Source organism: Myotis myotis, unplaced genomic scaffold, assembly GCF_014108235.1.
Source record: "Myotis myotis isolate mMyoMyo1 unplaced genomic scaffold, mMyoMyo1.p scaffold_m19_p_18, whole genome shotgun sequence".
NCBI lineage: Eukaryota > Metazoa > Chordata > Mammalia > Chiroptera > Vespertilionidae > Myotis > Myotis myotis.
In genome coordinates this window covers 15,187,055-15,202,685 of record NW_023416322.1, presented here as the reverse complement: position 1 = coordinate 15,202,685, position 15,631 = coordinate 15,187,055, and the positions used below count along the sequence as shown (strand labels likewise).

Below are 15,631 nucleotides of genomic sequence, written 5' to 3'. Positions count from 1 at the left end.
GGACTATTAAGTAGGTGTGACATTATCCTATCCAGACCCGTGCCTTTTATAGATTTACTGCCATGGTACCCCAAGGCCTTGACTTTTGCAGCTAAGGGGTCCTAGTCTTTTTAGTTTGTTTCCATACAGAAGTCTCTCTTTCTCCTTTGCCTGAAGAAAGCCAACTGCCACTTTTATAAGATGTTTTACCACCTTACAATTATTACAGAAACCACCGTCTCTCTCTGGAGAGCTCACAGTTTGCTAAATCCGATAGATGATATATCTTCAAGAGCCATGGGTCAGAGACACTCCTGGATGAAGACACTGTCTAAAAGAAGGGAAAAGCTTTGTTTATCCCCGGAGCTCCCCTATTTCAATAGGAAATCCTCCTCAGCCTTACCAGTTTACAGTGATGTCATCTATGTCTTGACATTCACTAGGGCAGATGATTGCCAAGGTCTTTGGTGCCTTTGAACTTGTACAAATAGTTCCACTTCAGTGATGGTGACTCAGAAGCCAACCTTCACAGCTGCCGCTCTGTTCTCCGGATGGCCAGGCATATGTGTTTCATGGATGAACCCTGGATAGTGGATATATGGCAAATGCATATTCATTTTCTCTCTCTCTTTCTCCCTCCCTCCTGCTTTCTTTCCCTCCCTCCTTCCCTCTCAAAATAATTATGGAGTGTTTTCTTTCATTTTTAGCAGAGGTTACATTGACGACTCTTCTAAACTTAGCATTTCATGTTGCATACACAATATCTGTAATTCAAATAGTGTGCTCCTTTTTGGCTGTTTTTCCTTGAGAAAAAGGACTTTGTCTTCCATCTCCCTGTGCCTTGCTCACTCATGATGATAATGAGAAAGTCATAAATACCATTGATTATAGGCCCTGTTAAGATAAAGATCACTCAACTGATCAAGTGACTATAGGGTAAATTATAAACTGAAGTAAGTATTTTATGACTAGGCATTTTAGCTGAATAGGAATCCAGGATAAACCCATTTGGAATGTGGTCTGTAACCACCTGACCACTCTCCCCCACCTCCCTTCACCATTCATTTGTGGGGTTCATTGTCATGTAAATTATTTGTGGTGACTTTGGAAGGCTGGCCAATTCACTACTTCCTAGAAACTTTCCTCTCCTTGTCTTGGTGTCCTAAGGAAAAGTGATTAGGCTGGTTGCTGAAGAAGGAACCTACCCATTCCAGAGCTTTCAAGCTATTACGCTTCGGATTACCCATGCTATCAAGTTCTTCTTACATTACAGATAATGAATGACAAGCTGTTAATTTAAGAGAAAATGATTATTTTATGGCCTTGAACAAAGACAATTTCATTTAATAGTCACAGGTAACAAAAGCCTATCTACATTTGACTTGTTCAAAAGTTTCCAGTAAGGAATGATGTGGGAGGCTAATGTGGATGGCATAAGGCACATTTGTGAGAACATTATCATGAATTCTTTTCTCATTTTTCTTGTCACTTCTTTCTCCTCACTATTCTGGCCTTAACAAAGGAATCGGTCACACTGCACTATCAGGTAGATGTGACAGAATACTTTATCATTTTATGGGAAGCATTTTTATCCCATCACCTGGGTCAGGATGGTTTTCCAAAGCTTCTGTGATTTGTGAACAGATTTGTCCAAGATTACGAAGGGCCGAACAGGCACAGTGTGCCGTGTGCTCACATGGTGACATAGTTACCAGTCAGGACAGATCAGCTGAGTTAATAGCTGTTAAACCAGGCATATGGCCTTGGGTTCAATTTGAGTTTCCTTGGCATCTCGTGAAATAGCTCAAGTTAGCCTCTCTAGAATTGTACAACACTACACTCTTTCAGAGGCGGTGCCTACATGCACAAACATTTTCATTAGTTCAACAAATAGTTCACATCAGATTAGAATGTGCCCGGCACTATCCTAGGTGCTGGAGATGGGTGGCTGAACAATATGGACATTGTCTCCTTTTGACTGTTAGACTCTGGAAAGGAAGAAAGACATAATAATTGATGTGCAACACAAGAAGAAAATCCACAACTGTTATTGACTATATTCAAAACTTCTTTTCTCAAGTAAATTAGTTCAACCGAATTCTACTTTTTTTCTCTTCATTATTTATTTTACCTCCCACTATATCGTAGCTTCTCATGGGGTCTATAGTGAGAGCCAAGTGACTGTCCCAAAGGAGACTGGTTAAGTCTCGGGCTCCCCGACTTCTCTAGGGAGGTGTTATCCGCGCCTGCTACTTTCTTCCCCTCCACCTCCAAAAAGTTAATTTGAGACAGAGAAAATTTTAGCATTTACCCCAAAAGGAAATATTTGTGTCTGTGTATATGTCTATAGAGCAGCGGTTCTCAACCTGTGGGTCACCAACCTGTGGGTCGCGACCTCTTTGGGGGTCAAACGACCCTTTCGCAGGGGTTGCCTAAGACCATCGGAAAACACGTATATAATTACATATTGTTTTTGTGATTAATCACTATGCTTTAATTATGTTCAATTTGTAACAATGAAAATACATCCTGCATATCAGATATTTACATTACGATTCATAACAGTAGCAAAATTACAGTTACGAAGTAGCAATGAAAGTAATGTTATGGTTGGGGGTCACCACAACATGAGGAACTGTATTAAAGGGTCGCGGCATTAGGAAGGTTGAGAGCCACTGCTATAGAGTCATGCGCCTTTTAACAATGGGGAGATGTTCTGAGAAATGCTTCATCAGGCAATTTTGTCATTGTGTGAACATCGTAGTGTGCACTTACACAAACCTAGATAGTCTACTCCTGCAGTTGTATATGCTATACTTCTATATGACTGGCATTGCAGTGGGTCTGTTTACACCGGCACCACCACAAACACGTGAGTAATATGTTGTGCTAGGACATTACGATGGCTATGAGATCACATCACTGAGTGATAGGAATCTTTCAACTTCGTTATATATAATCTTATGGGGCTGTTGTCGCATATGTGGTCCGTGGCTGACTGAACAGTCTTTATGTGGTGCATGACTGAATATAGACAATGGAAATCCTAAAGTGTGTGCATACAACTCTATCTTCCAAATTTATGCACCTCAGTCAGCCAACCAAGGCCAAAGTGCCTACATCCCCAAACTCAGAAGGTTCTTCAGCAGATTAGTTAGGGGCCAGACCCAGGAATGTCAGAGAGAGTTTGTAGCTTGGGCCATCTGTGTGGTGTCACATGAGTGACCAGCATCACCCTCTCCTGAGTATTTGTCACCATTTGGCATGATTAATTCTAAGTTTCCTGTAGTTCTCATTTCCATCACAGCTGCTGCATGGCTCTGATAAGTGTGTTGTGCACAGGGGTATGGGAAGGGAGTCAGGGAAAGGAATGGAAATTTCTGTAGTTTTGGTTTTGGTGTGCTCTGCTATTGTCAAACTCGGAAGAAAGGCACAATAGGAAATAGGTCAATTTTAACAGAACTTTCTAAGAGACTACGGCAGTGGCCTTTGACATTCATCTAAGGAGATGATAAACAATTGCTTCTAACGTTGTTAGTCGGCATGGCTGGTTGATAAATAAAGTCTTTAGTATAGATTTACTGCATCCTACAAGCCTACAAGAACAGAAACCATTTCTCTTTTGGTGAGAAGAATGTTATCCCTGATTACAGTTAGCACAGTCCCTGGGCTGCATCTGTAGCATCGAGTCAGGTTAAATTTGGTGGCCACTACACATTATTTCTGTACCCTGAGTCAAGACAATGTTTTCATGATCCCTAAAGTGCTGGTAAGTCACTCAACTTAAGAAGAAGAGAAAAAACAATCTTATTATAGAATGGACCATTTGATCTGGTAGCCCCTTATACACAGTCCTCTATTTTTCTCTGTGCCACCTAGGGTGGATTGAATGCAGGACTGTGAAGCATTTAAACCATGTGTTCAGTCTCCTCTTGCTTCTCCTTCCTAAACCGGTTTCCCTTTTACTGATGTTCTGGCCTCCTCTCTGTCATCATTTGTCTAGTCTCTTGACTGTACAGAGACAACCCACAGCTCAATTTGCACTTCTGTTCATTGCTCCATATCAGATCCTCTACTAGGCCCTTTCTATGATTATCTCAAACACCAACTAGTAGACCCTGTTAGGATCTCCATTTGTCAGATTACCTAAATGTTAAAAAATTTTACCAGTGTATTCTATCTAAGACAGAACTCTTGGGCCACCCTGCTAAATCCCATCTTCCTCATCTACCGTGTTCTCAAACCAACCCACCTAGTCAGTTTTGACTCTTATCCCTCCCTCATCCCCACATCTAATTCAGCAATAATATTGCCAACTCCACTTTTAATATCTATCTCATATCTGACCATTTCTTATACACTCCATTGTTCCTCCCTAAATTTAAGGAAGACTCTGCATTGCTATTTCCTTTCCCTTGAATATCCTTCTCTCAGACTTTCCCCTGGCTCACACTATATCTTCATTAAGATTTAGGTAAAAAATGTCACCTCCTCAAAGCTTTTTTCTTGCCTATCCTATTTCCCCTTCTCACTCTCTCTTTATCCTACTTAGTTATTTTTATGGTAGCTTTCACCGCTTTTTCTTAGTGGTCATTCTACTATTTTTCTGTTTTCATTCTATCATCCCTGGTAAAGCATAAGCATCATGAGGACAAGGACTATGACTGTCTTATTACCTAGAACAGGGACTGACATGGAGTAGACACTCAGTGATACTTATGAATGATAAATAGACGAGGAAACACAAGCCAGCAGAGATCAGGCCACTTGCCCAAGGTTACACAGCTAGTAAGTACATGGTGGAGCCAGGACTAGAGCCTTGGTCTGTCTGTCTGCTAATTGCTGTGCTAAACTTAAAGTCACTCTCTTTTCCTCCCCATCAAATAGATCACCCCTGCATCCCGGCCTCTTCATTCTGGTTTCTCTAGAAACCCAATGTCTAGCCTAATTTTCTATAAGTAATTAGGACTATAGACTTCTTTAAAAGGATGCCTGAGGATGGTAATTTGGTTATCCAAAAGAATGAACCTCTAATTTCAGTTAGAATCCCAATCACTAAAGAGGAAGAATTGGGACAGATTTTTAGAGGACTGTGGGGACGGGGGACATTGAGACAATGGAGAATATGCTTCCATCAAATAACATCAGGAAGGTGGATCCATCTATGCAAAGATTGAACACATCATCATCCCTTCACATGTACATCAAATATACAAAGGTGTTTCATGCATATTATCTCCTTGCATTCTCAAAATAACCCTTTAAAGCAGCAGTCGCTAACCGGTGGTCCAAAAGGTTGTTGACTGCTGCTGTAAAGTTAGTATGTGAGATTCCTTATTCCCTTGATTCCCTTGTCAAAAAAAGAAAAGGATCTCAGAATGGTTATGTAACTTTGTCCAAGGACACCTGGCCAGTATGGTAGAGCAGGAAATGTTGTCTGTATCTTCAGAGTCATAAGGTCTTACTGTATTGTAAACAGAATTTCACTTCTGTGTTGTCCCTTTAACAATGCGAAGCATGGAGATAAGGGACTATATTAACAAGGGGGAACAAATATGAAATGTGGCTTATTGGTGAAGGAAGAGGGAGGCAAGAATAATCTATCCAAAATAGAACAATTTTGTTATTGACTTCAATACTGGCACTATGGTTATTTATATATATATATATATATATATATATATATATATACACACACACACACACACACACACACACATACATATACACATACACACACATATATACACATACATATATACACATACATATATATACATATATACATATATATATACACATATATATACATATATACCCTTTTATGCTTCAGAATTTGATACCTTTTGCCAGTCCTAGTGTCCCTCACTTAACTCCATGCTATCTCTGTAAACCTTCTATTTCGCTGTTGAATCTTTCTTCTCCCACTTTCTCCCTCACTCCTGTTTTCCTTCCTGCCTCATTCCCACCTTCTTTCTTCCCTTCCTTCCTTTCTTCCTCTTTTAATTGTTGGACTATAGTTGAGTAAAAGGTATAAATATATTTTTGGCTCAAAATTCGTTGGTCTCATTCCTTAGAGAACGACCCTAGTTTTTTGCATTGCCTATCCATAGAGACTCAAGATTTGTTCCCGCCATAATGATAAATAAGAGCTTCGGTTTTATTAAGCATCTCCTACATGGCATGCATTGTGCTGATGGCCTTACATTTATTGTGTCATTCAAATCTCAAAATACAGAATGAGGTGTTATACCCATTTTACAGATAAGAAAACTAAATCTAAGTAATTTGTCCAAGCTCTCATGTGTAGTGAGTGACAAAACTAGGTTATAAACTCATGGATGATCTGAAGGAGAACATTGTCAAAACTTGTTTGAACCATTTGATTAGGTCTTGAAATGACATATAAAAATGTACCCCTATGCATGGCTGACTTCGCTAATCATTCATGATAGCTTGATGACTGAGCCCAGAGTCTGTCTTGATCTAGCTTTTCAGGCCACCGCTAATGCTTGGTTAGAGTTGGCATGGAGGCAAGACTATTTGCCATAAAAAAAGCCTGCTCTGTGAAGCCAGAGATCTCATGATTTTTTGGGGGGTTTATTTTCTTGTTTGATAGAGTTGTCATAGTCTTAATATTTCAGAAACAGACTCACAGCTCCAGAGATGCCTCATTTTCAGACTTACCCCCTCCCCCTTCCTATTTGGAAGATCTGTGAGGTTTCCAGGAGCCATCCCCTTCGGCTGAGTAGACCACTCGGGACTGCAGTTGGGGAGGTCTAATCTAGATTAAGTGGTCGGTCCAGAAAGACTTCTTGCAGAGGTAGCATCTGGGGTAAGATCTGAAAGATAAGAAGGAGTTGAGGGAAGAGCATTTAAGAGAGAGGGAACAGCAAATGAAAAGGCCTTGGGAGAGGAACCAACTTGATGCATTTGAAGAACAGAAAGAAGGTCCAGGGTTGCAACTCCAGGCTACTTGGTATTCGTCCATGTGGCTAATTCGTTGTAATGACCTTTGTAAAAAGAGCTGTAACAGGTAGGATTGTGGATGCCACACCTGACAAAGCTACGTAATAAAATAGCAAGTTTGTGCTACTAGGTCATAAAAGAGAAACAGATGGTCACATATATTTGACTGCTTTCAAGGAGAGGGCATATCAGATCAAGCCACAAATAGTGTTTTGCACTTGATAACATCTAAATGAACCGCTTCACCTTTTTCATGTATTTTACTTCCACTAGTCAGCAGCGATTCTCAACCTGTGGGTCGTGACCCCTTTGGCGGTCAAATAACCCTTTCACAGGGGTCGCCTAAGACCATCCTGCATATCAGATAGTTACATTACAATTCATAACAGTAGCAAAATTACAGTGATGAAGTAGCAACAAAAATAATTTTATGGTTGGGTCACAACATGAGGAACTGTATTTAAAAGGCCAGAAGGTTGAGAACCACTGCGACTAGTGGTCAGGGATTGGCAGTTATTTCCTCCATGCTTACTATCTCGCGGCCTTGAGGGGATGAGGAAGGAGGAGAGAGGAAGCCCATCATGAAAGGGTGCAGAAAGTTGATGAGTTGTGCTGACCTAGGATGGGGAACAGATGGGAAGAAGGAAAGCGAGGCCACAACAGGCATTTGCATGACTGTGACTTACATCTTTGGAAGCCATTGCTCAGCCCCCTCCGTGGGTCTGCCACGTACTTGCTGTGCAGCCTTAGACAAGTGACCTAACTCCTCTGATTCTCAGAAGCTTCATCTGTAAGGGTTGATTCTCAACCCTCTTTGGAAATCAAAATCACCCAGAGAACTTTTAAAAATACAGGTGTCCGTGGCCCACCCTCGGCATTTTGGATTCATATGATGTAGGAAGGAGCTGAGTGAGGCGTGAATGTTTTTACAAAGGTCTTCGGGAGAGAATCAAAGCCACCAGGCTGGGTGATCTTAGGGTCCCTTGTGGCTCTGGCCGATTGCATGTCTCCCGAGCAGACAGCAGAATTCATCAGTGGGCTTACTCTTACTGTGATGGACCCAGCTTTAACCTCCACGCTGGGCGGGGGTGCGAGGGGAGCAGGAGGGCTTAGCTCGGGAAGCTCAGAGCTGCCAGGCCTTAGGAAAAAGTAGAGCATGGAGTGACCTCTGCCTTGGTGAGACTTTGCAGGGTTGAACTGTGTCAGCATCAAGTGGCTGCTCAAGAGTATTAGTAAGTCGGTGACAATGAGCCCTTAATTAGCCGAGCAGCTGTGCTGGCTGAGGACACTCCAGCCCTTTTCATGAGAGCAGAGCTTCCCCTCCTACCTGGACTCTGGGAGCCTTGTTGTGGCCTGAGGTTTAACTCCCCACTAGCCCTCACAACCAGGAACTTCTCAAGGAAACTCTCCAGGGCATTCCAAGGTAACAATGGCACCGGATTGGACTTGGACTTGTTTAATTCTGAAATCAAGGTCACTAGAAAGTACTACAGCTCTTATTTGTGTGGTTTGGGTTTTTGTTTTTTGGGGGGTTTTTATTATTAATATATTTTTTTTGGCAACATCTTTCTTTGCATTTGATGGTCCTGTCATCCCCAGAACTGTGTATGCTACTGATCCTGCCTGTATTCAAAGCTGTTATTAAGTGGAGTCTTTTAGATTTTAGAGAAATGATAATGGTTCCAAAGATGACAGAAAGTGGCAGCTGGTGACAAAAAAACCCTTGATAAGACGACAACAGTAAATCAAACTACCGCCACTTTTTCGTTTCATGTTTGTTAATACCACCTCGCCTTTTGAAGTTTAAAGCAAGGTTCAAAAAAGCCAGGTGCTGAATCATAATATTAAAGCAAGCAAGGAGCTCCATGAAAGCGAGGAGATCTGAGGGGGGACGGCAACAAACACAGCTTTCAACTGCCTTTTGTCGGCCTTTCTGCAGATGTCACCAGTGGTTATCCCAGCAGAGGGTTCGGCTTGTAGCAGCGCCTCTGGCTGATTCCCGTGCTGCGTTTCAAGTGTCAATCAAAAAGGAAGGACGCAGCTTAGGTCCTGGTCATTGTCCTGTGAAAAGAGCCAAGCGTTTAACATTGATTTAGCTCCCTCAATATACAAAGATAGAGCCAGCTTTGTGCATCGAAAAGGGCCTTTGGCAAGGTTGCTTGTAGAGCAATTCCATCGCATGGGATGCGCCTTGGTTAAGCTGTCACGCTGCGGTGTCTGGAGCCCTCTGAAAAGTTATTCAGGACTGAGTGAGCAAATTAAAAAGAAATAGCACGCTCCCCGCAAGACCGGCGCCGGTGGTGGGTGGAAGAGGCCTGTTCCCATCTCTTGGTCTTGAAAACAGTTTCTAAATATCCAGTGGTTTGAAACGGGGAGTTAGGGCAAGAACGAGAGGAAGGCAGAGGAGACCCAGGGCCACTCAGAGGGGGCAGCTTGGTTTGCGGCATTTCTCCCTGCAAATTCCATGTGGCTGGCAGGTCAGGCGAGTTCCCGCTGTCCTTACTTTCATTTATGTTTTATTTCCCGTGAGCAGACTCCAGTTGGGCCAAATTTTGGGGGGAAATGATTACACCAACATTCCAGTTTCATCAAATGACCTTGTTGCTTTTGTTGCTTCTCTTCTTCTTTCCCTCTGTCTCCCACTACTCCTTCTCCTTATCTTTCTTCATCTCTTCTCCTCTTCCTCCTCCTCTCTGCCTTTGTTGTCCTACACTATACCCGATCATAGAATTACAGTTTAGCTTATACGTTTACTTTTCAACTGTGTGCTCTGGCGCCATGTGGACAGTCATCCCCAAGTGACGTTACACTTCCCACTTCCCAGTCCTTCCCTCCTCATCACTAGAGTCAAGTTCCCAGCAACTCAGTGCAGGTCTTGGGCTACGTGGCAGTTGATCCAGGTTAAGAGTGTGATTGATGCTCCCTGAATGTTCACACGCTCTCCTTCCTTTCCCAGCGTTCTCTGCGGTTCGATTGGGGTCTTGGATGACTTTGAGCTCACGAGAATGTGGACTGACTGTCATATCACTTCTCATTTGCATCATTAATAGTCAGTGTGCCTGGTTCATCCTTTCTGCCCCTTTAGAGGCCATGTGTTGAAATGACAGAGAGCTAAGATGGAAGCAACTTCCATCCCTGAGTGAAGGCAGGCTCCCCAGAGGGTCACCTGACCTCGGGGGATTTTTCATGAACAAGAATTTCACCCATCCTGTCTGATACACCCAGCTTAGCTAATCGGGCACTCATGGAAAAGGGGTGGTTCTGAAATGTTGGCTAGCCATAGAGCTTTTTCCAGCAGCTGATCTAACCTGTGTAAATACAGCAAGACGATAAATGGAAACACAACCACACAAAAAGGGTTCATTTTCCATTCAGCCACAGTTCTGAGTTCTCAACGATGAATAGTCTGTCTGTCACAGTGATACACCATCTCTTCATTTGTGCCCACCGCCATGCCATCTGCAATTACTTTGCCAAATTGTCCTTTGGCTGCATCTGCCTGTTAACACCTTGACTAAGAATTAACCAAACCATCTGCTTCTTTCACTCTTGAACCCAAGCTAGTGAGTATGACTTACAGGAAATCAATCAAATGTGCTGACGAGTGTCACTGCTGATTTCTGGTCTCCAGTCTCAGCTGCCCCTCAATACCAATTAGCAATTCCATCACATGTTCTTAGTTAGCGTCTTATGCATCTTCTTAGCATACTATATATTACTTTCAATTTCACAATAAAATTATAAGGGTCATTGACATGGGTTTTCTTAAAATTCCTACCTACACCCCACAAGCTTTTCTGTGCCTCCCTCCCCTGTCTCAAAGGATTCCTCCTTTCATTCCAGGATGAGCCTTACACCTGTCTTCTGGATCTCATCTCTTAGAGCATTGCTGGACTTGTTTTATTCCTAGAATTTCCATCGTTTAAGCATATAAACCAGGTTCTCCCTATAGGCCTTTGAACAGAATGGCCTACGAACAGTTCCCTTTTTCTCATTCCTCAGCCATCACTTGACACACAACAATCTGCTTTCTGTCTTATCTATTTAAACTGCTCTGGCAAAGGCCACCCATGACCTCCGTGTTATGGCACAGGCACATTTACATCATCCTCTTGTCTCCACCTGTCTGTACCATGTAGACTCTTAACCATTTCCCTCTCACCTGGTTCTCCAAACTTTGTTTCCAAGATGTTACTTCCTCCTGGCTTGCCATTCCCTTCTCCAGCTTCTCTTTCTACATCTTCTACCAGATTCCTGTCCCTTTGAACACCACCCTCAAGCTCCCATTGTGGCCCTCTTTTTCAACTCAAGATTTCTGAAATAGCCTTCATGGTGCTGGTTGGAATCTGGGAAAGGGATGGGTTAAAAAACAAACTTGCCTACTTATGAAGAAAGGACTCTCCTTGGCCAGATTTTAGCTCCATAATAGAGTACTAATTCCCCAAATACAGTTGGCTTGCAAAGTATTACAAATAGATATGGCTCAGGTTGTACCAAGAACTGGGTGTCCACCTGTTTTTATGATGCTAGGCATCTGCAAGGAACTCCATATATGAAGTTTCTTAGATGTGTGACAGTTCTTTTGCTATCTAATGGTTACAGCAGTAGACTTGGGACTAGATGAATAGTTTGGCAACTGGCTACTGCTTCTCACCCTAATGCCCATTGGGGATCGAGCTTAAAGCAATTCCATGAGAGGTGAAACTGTCTATCTTCTTTTGCTCTGTTCCAGAGATGCATCTCTAAAGACTATCTTTGCTTGACTCCGTTTTCTATCTTTCCAACAGAAAAATTCTTCAACTCCATTGCCCCTCAATGCTCATTAACCTTAGTTAGTAATTTTACATATGAATGTTTGGCTTCGATATAACTCTAAACACCTGAGTCAGAGAGCAACTTGTTTATTCCTTATGGCCCTGACATGGCACTCTCATCGACATGGTCCCATATTTATACTGAACAAGGATGAAGGGAGAGTTTCCTCAACCTTTTTCTTCTTACTGTAAACAAAAACACTTCTTTACTGTAAGGATGATCTGATGTCTTTATCCTTGAAGAAAAAAGCATGTTGGTTTTATCAGAGACTCAACTTCCCTGGGCATCTCCATGTGGCAACTAGTTTGACCTTTTTGACTGCAATTGGTAGACCAAGTCATCAACTTGAACTGATTGCTTCTCATGGCCCGAAAGGTGACCTGGGTTACATACAGATACACACTGATTTGGTGACTTCCTTCTTGCTTCCTAGTCATGATGACAACTCAGCTTTGATTCTTAAGTTGCAATTCATTTTCAAGCATTAGCCAAGCTTTAAAACCACAACAGACAGCAAAGGCAGTAAGTCTATAGTCTGGGAAAGGTGAAGTCACAGGACATTAAAAGAGAAAGAAGAAAAAAAAAAAAACCACCACAAATCCACAGACCAGCTGAAGCCAATGTCATATGACATGTGACTTTGTTTACCCTGACTGGGGGTGTCAGCTCTAAGCACTGGGGGCGAGGCAGGTGAGGGAGACCTGTTCAGAGATAGGAGTCATCTGCATATTGAGTGTATTAAAGATTTAAGGGGCCCTTTGGGTCTTTCCATCCAAAGACTGTTATCTTCTTCCAGCCGCTCAGTTACTGTGCCAGGACCACAGGGTAAAGCAAGTCTGATTTAACCACATCTCTGGCCTTTCGTTACAATCTCTCGTCCCTCCACAGTGCTCCTGTAATGGGGAACATTTATTGTGATTTTTAGCGGCAGTTGAGCCATATCCCTACTCTCTTTCCTCCACACTCCTGCCTCAGATGTTGTGAGGCCTCTGAGAGCCCAAGGGATGGTGGATCAAGGACAGAATAGAAATCACCACTCTCTTAACTGCTCCAAACATCCAAACCAAACACTGGGGCGCTTGGGAAAGTGCCCGGAGTCTCCAGAACCCTCGATAAGGTGCTGAAGCTCATGCAGTAAGAGTGGGGCAGCCCCACGTGGAAGCTCTCACTATGGGCATCTCAGATGCTACAAACTGACACTAACGATGGTCCCTCTGGTCAGAAGACATCAAACCACAGCAAAAGGACCACAGGTACTGCTGGGCTTCTCACGAGTGGCCCGCCTTCGGGCCGCTTTGGTCTGAGCCGTGTCCATGGATCTCCCTCATGGCTGCTGTCACCTCACTCGGTGCCTCTAGCACATGTGGGTCTTGTGCCTTTTCGTTCATGGACAACCAGGAAGCAAGAGTTTCCCTGTCACCCAAACAGCCAAAGGAAAGTGAAACCAAGAAAAAAGAATCAGACCACATAGCCACATCATTTCAAAAGAAACAAACTCTTTCTCTGGCGTCCTGATGGAATCCACTCTTCAGTGTCCCCTAGAGGAAATCTACACAGGGGCGGAGAAGCAGGAGGTGAAGAGAAGCGGAAAGGAAGAAGGTGCACTTCAGACCAAGCCTGTGTAGGCTGTGTCCACCCCTACCCAAGACCTGACCTTGCTCCGATTTGATTTATTGCAGTTCATCAAAGCAGTCAAAATTGGTTTGAAAATCTGCATTCCACCTGTTGTGGAAATAAACTCGCCACCGGGGAGGTGGGCTGATCAAATACATTCATTCTGGTTCCATTTGGCTTTTGCTGTATCAATAGCAGAGGCAGAGATGTTGCTGAGGCCGTTCTCTGGCTGACTCACTGAGGAAGTCTTCTAGTTTCCACCTATGAAAAACAGTAGCAGTGAAGAGGCTGCCTTGGGCTTCAGAGGAGGCAGTGGTGGCCCATGTTACGGACGGGACTATGGGTTCAGACTGCTGGGAGCCACCCCGGCTCCAGTGCCCAAGGGCTGGGTGGCCATGGGCAGTCGGACCCTTGCACACCGCAGCTTCCTCAGCTGGAGAAGGAAGATGCAGCCACGATGGCAGCTGCCTCCATGCTGTTGTGAGGATTAAGTAAGATAATGTACATTAAAAAAACTTGGAACTACCCGGCACAGACCAACCGGTCACGGATATAGCTATTACCATTATTTCACATTAGTTTATTGTGAAAACACTCAGATCTCCGTGAACAACGGCTTCATTTGGGAGATTAAAGAGAGCAATTCATACATGACAGAAAATGTAAAGCAGGTGAGCTGTATAAAATGTGGGAGGTATAGAAGATCAGAGAAGAAAATTAAACCATGAAATTCACCTGTAATCGCATCGCTCAGAGATAACTCAAGTTAAATTTGGGCATATATTACTTGAGAGAGATGTGATAAATACGTATATGAAGAGATAATTTATTATGTAAGTTATGTAAATATCTACATTCATACTTATAACTGGTGGTATTGTGTGCACACATACAAATATGTATACTGTACATCTGTGTTTCATTTCACACAGATTATACAGGATGTACTGTTTATCAGGACCCGCCCTCGTCATTTCAGGAAAGAGGATACACTGTGAATCCTCTCCCATGTCCCATGGCTAACTTCCTCCCTTCCTTCTTCCAAGTCTCTGCCTAGAGGACCCCCCTCACACAGGCCGCTAGCTACCCTAAAAGACAGTACTCCCCCAAGCCTTCCAACCCCTGGTCCTGCTTTATTTCAGAAGAGGTCTTTCTGTGTGTGTCACCTTTACTGATAGGGGAAGCCTCAGCCACCCGGCACCGCCCCCGCACAGTACCATGCTGCTCCGCCCTTGTTCACTTTGCATTTGTGGAATGAATGCATATTCAGTTCCAACTTCTTTCTCAGCGGCCCACAGCTTTCCAGCGACTTTGGGACAGGCTTCTTTAGTCATCAATGAATGTGCTCTGAGGAAATGCAAACTTAACGTAAATCTTCTCCCCAACGAAGCATAAAAAAGAAGGTAACACTGCGAAGACCGACACCTGGAATAGTTACAGTTGTTTTTCTCCGGTGCCTGCCGTTTTAGAGCTCATTATGACTCCCTTACCTACGAAGAGGTAGTGCTCTGTTTAAGCTTTGCTTTCACGGCTCCTTTGTGTCTACCTAGCACGTCTTGCTTTCTGTTCATGGGTGCTTTCTACCGTTAGGATGGAATTTCTTAGGGCAGGGCCCCAGGGGGTTCCTTCTGGGCCTTTCCCCGGCATCCAGTACCCAGCCTCACTTTTGGAAAGAGCGGAGCCGAAGGGCGTGTGCAGGGGGGGAATCACATCAGCCTTTCCTTTTTATTCTGGACCCACGCTGAATCGGGTCCCAGACTGCACCAAGGAGGACTGGGGGCTGCTTGAAAGGTTGCATTTGGGGTCAGAATTGAATTCCCTGATGAGGGGCAGTTGGCTGCCCTCTAACCCCCAGTCCTCCTCTCTCTAAACAGAAAAGAGCCACACCCTAACTGATTTACCAGAGCCACGGTTGTGGAATATTAATATGGATTTTACTCTGATGACTAGATGAAAGAACCATACTTGTTTCTAGGAGATGAGATGTTGACATCACCTCCACATGGGGAGCTGCGGGGAGAGGGGTTTGAAAGCTAAAGAAGATACAAAGCAAGGGAGAAAGCCACCTCCCTCCTGATGGTGGAATGAGCAGCTGCTCAGAAAGCTTTACCCAAAAAATGGACCTAGCCGTGGAAGGTTGGTGTGATGGCTAGCTTTATGTGTCAACTTGGCTAAGCTATGGCACCCAGTTATTTAATGAAATGTCAATATAGATGTTGCTGTGAAGGTAATTTTTAAAATGTGGTTAACATCT

General features: G+C 43.5%; 2 long non-coding RNA genes across 5 annotated transcripts in view; one reads left to right on the top strand and one right to left on the bottom strand.

The window, feature by feature from the left end:
- LOC118673288 overlaps positions 1-15,631 on the top strand; it is a 200,692-nt gene that overhangs the window by 169,334 nt on the left and 15,727 nt on the right. The window lies entirely within an intron of this gene.
- On the bottom strand, positions 389-6,790 carry LOC118673289. Its single transcript, XR_004973348.1, has 3 exons — positions 6,667-6,790; positions 1,185-1,267; positions 389-562 (listed from the first exon to the last, which is right to left on the bottom strand). It is a non-coding gene; the product is annotated as an uncharacterized LOC118673289 (long non-coding RNA).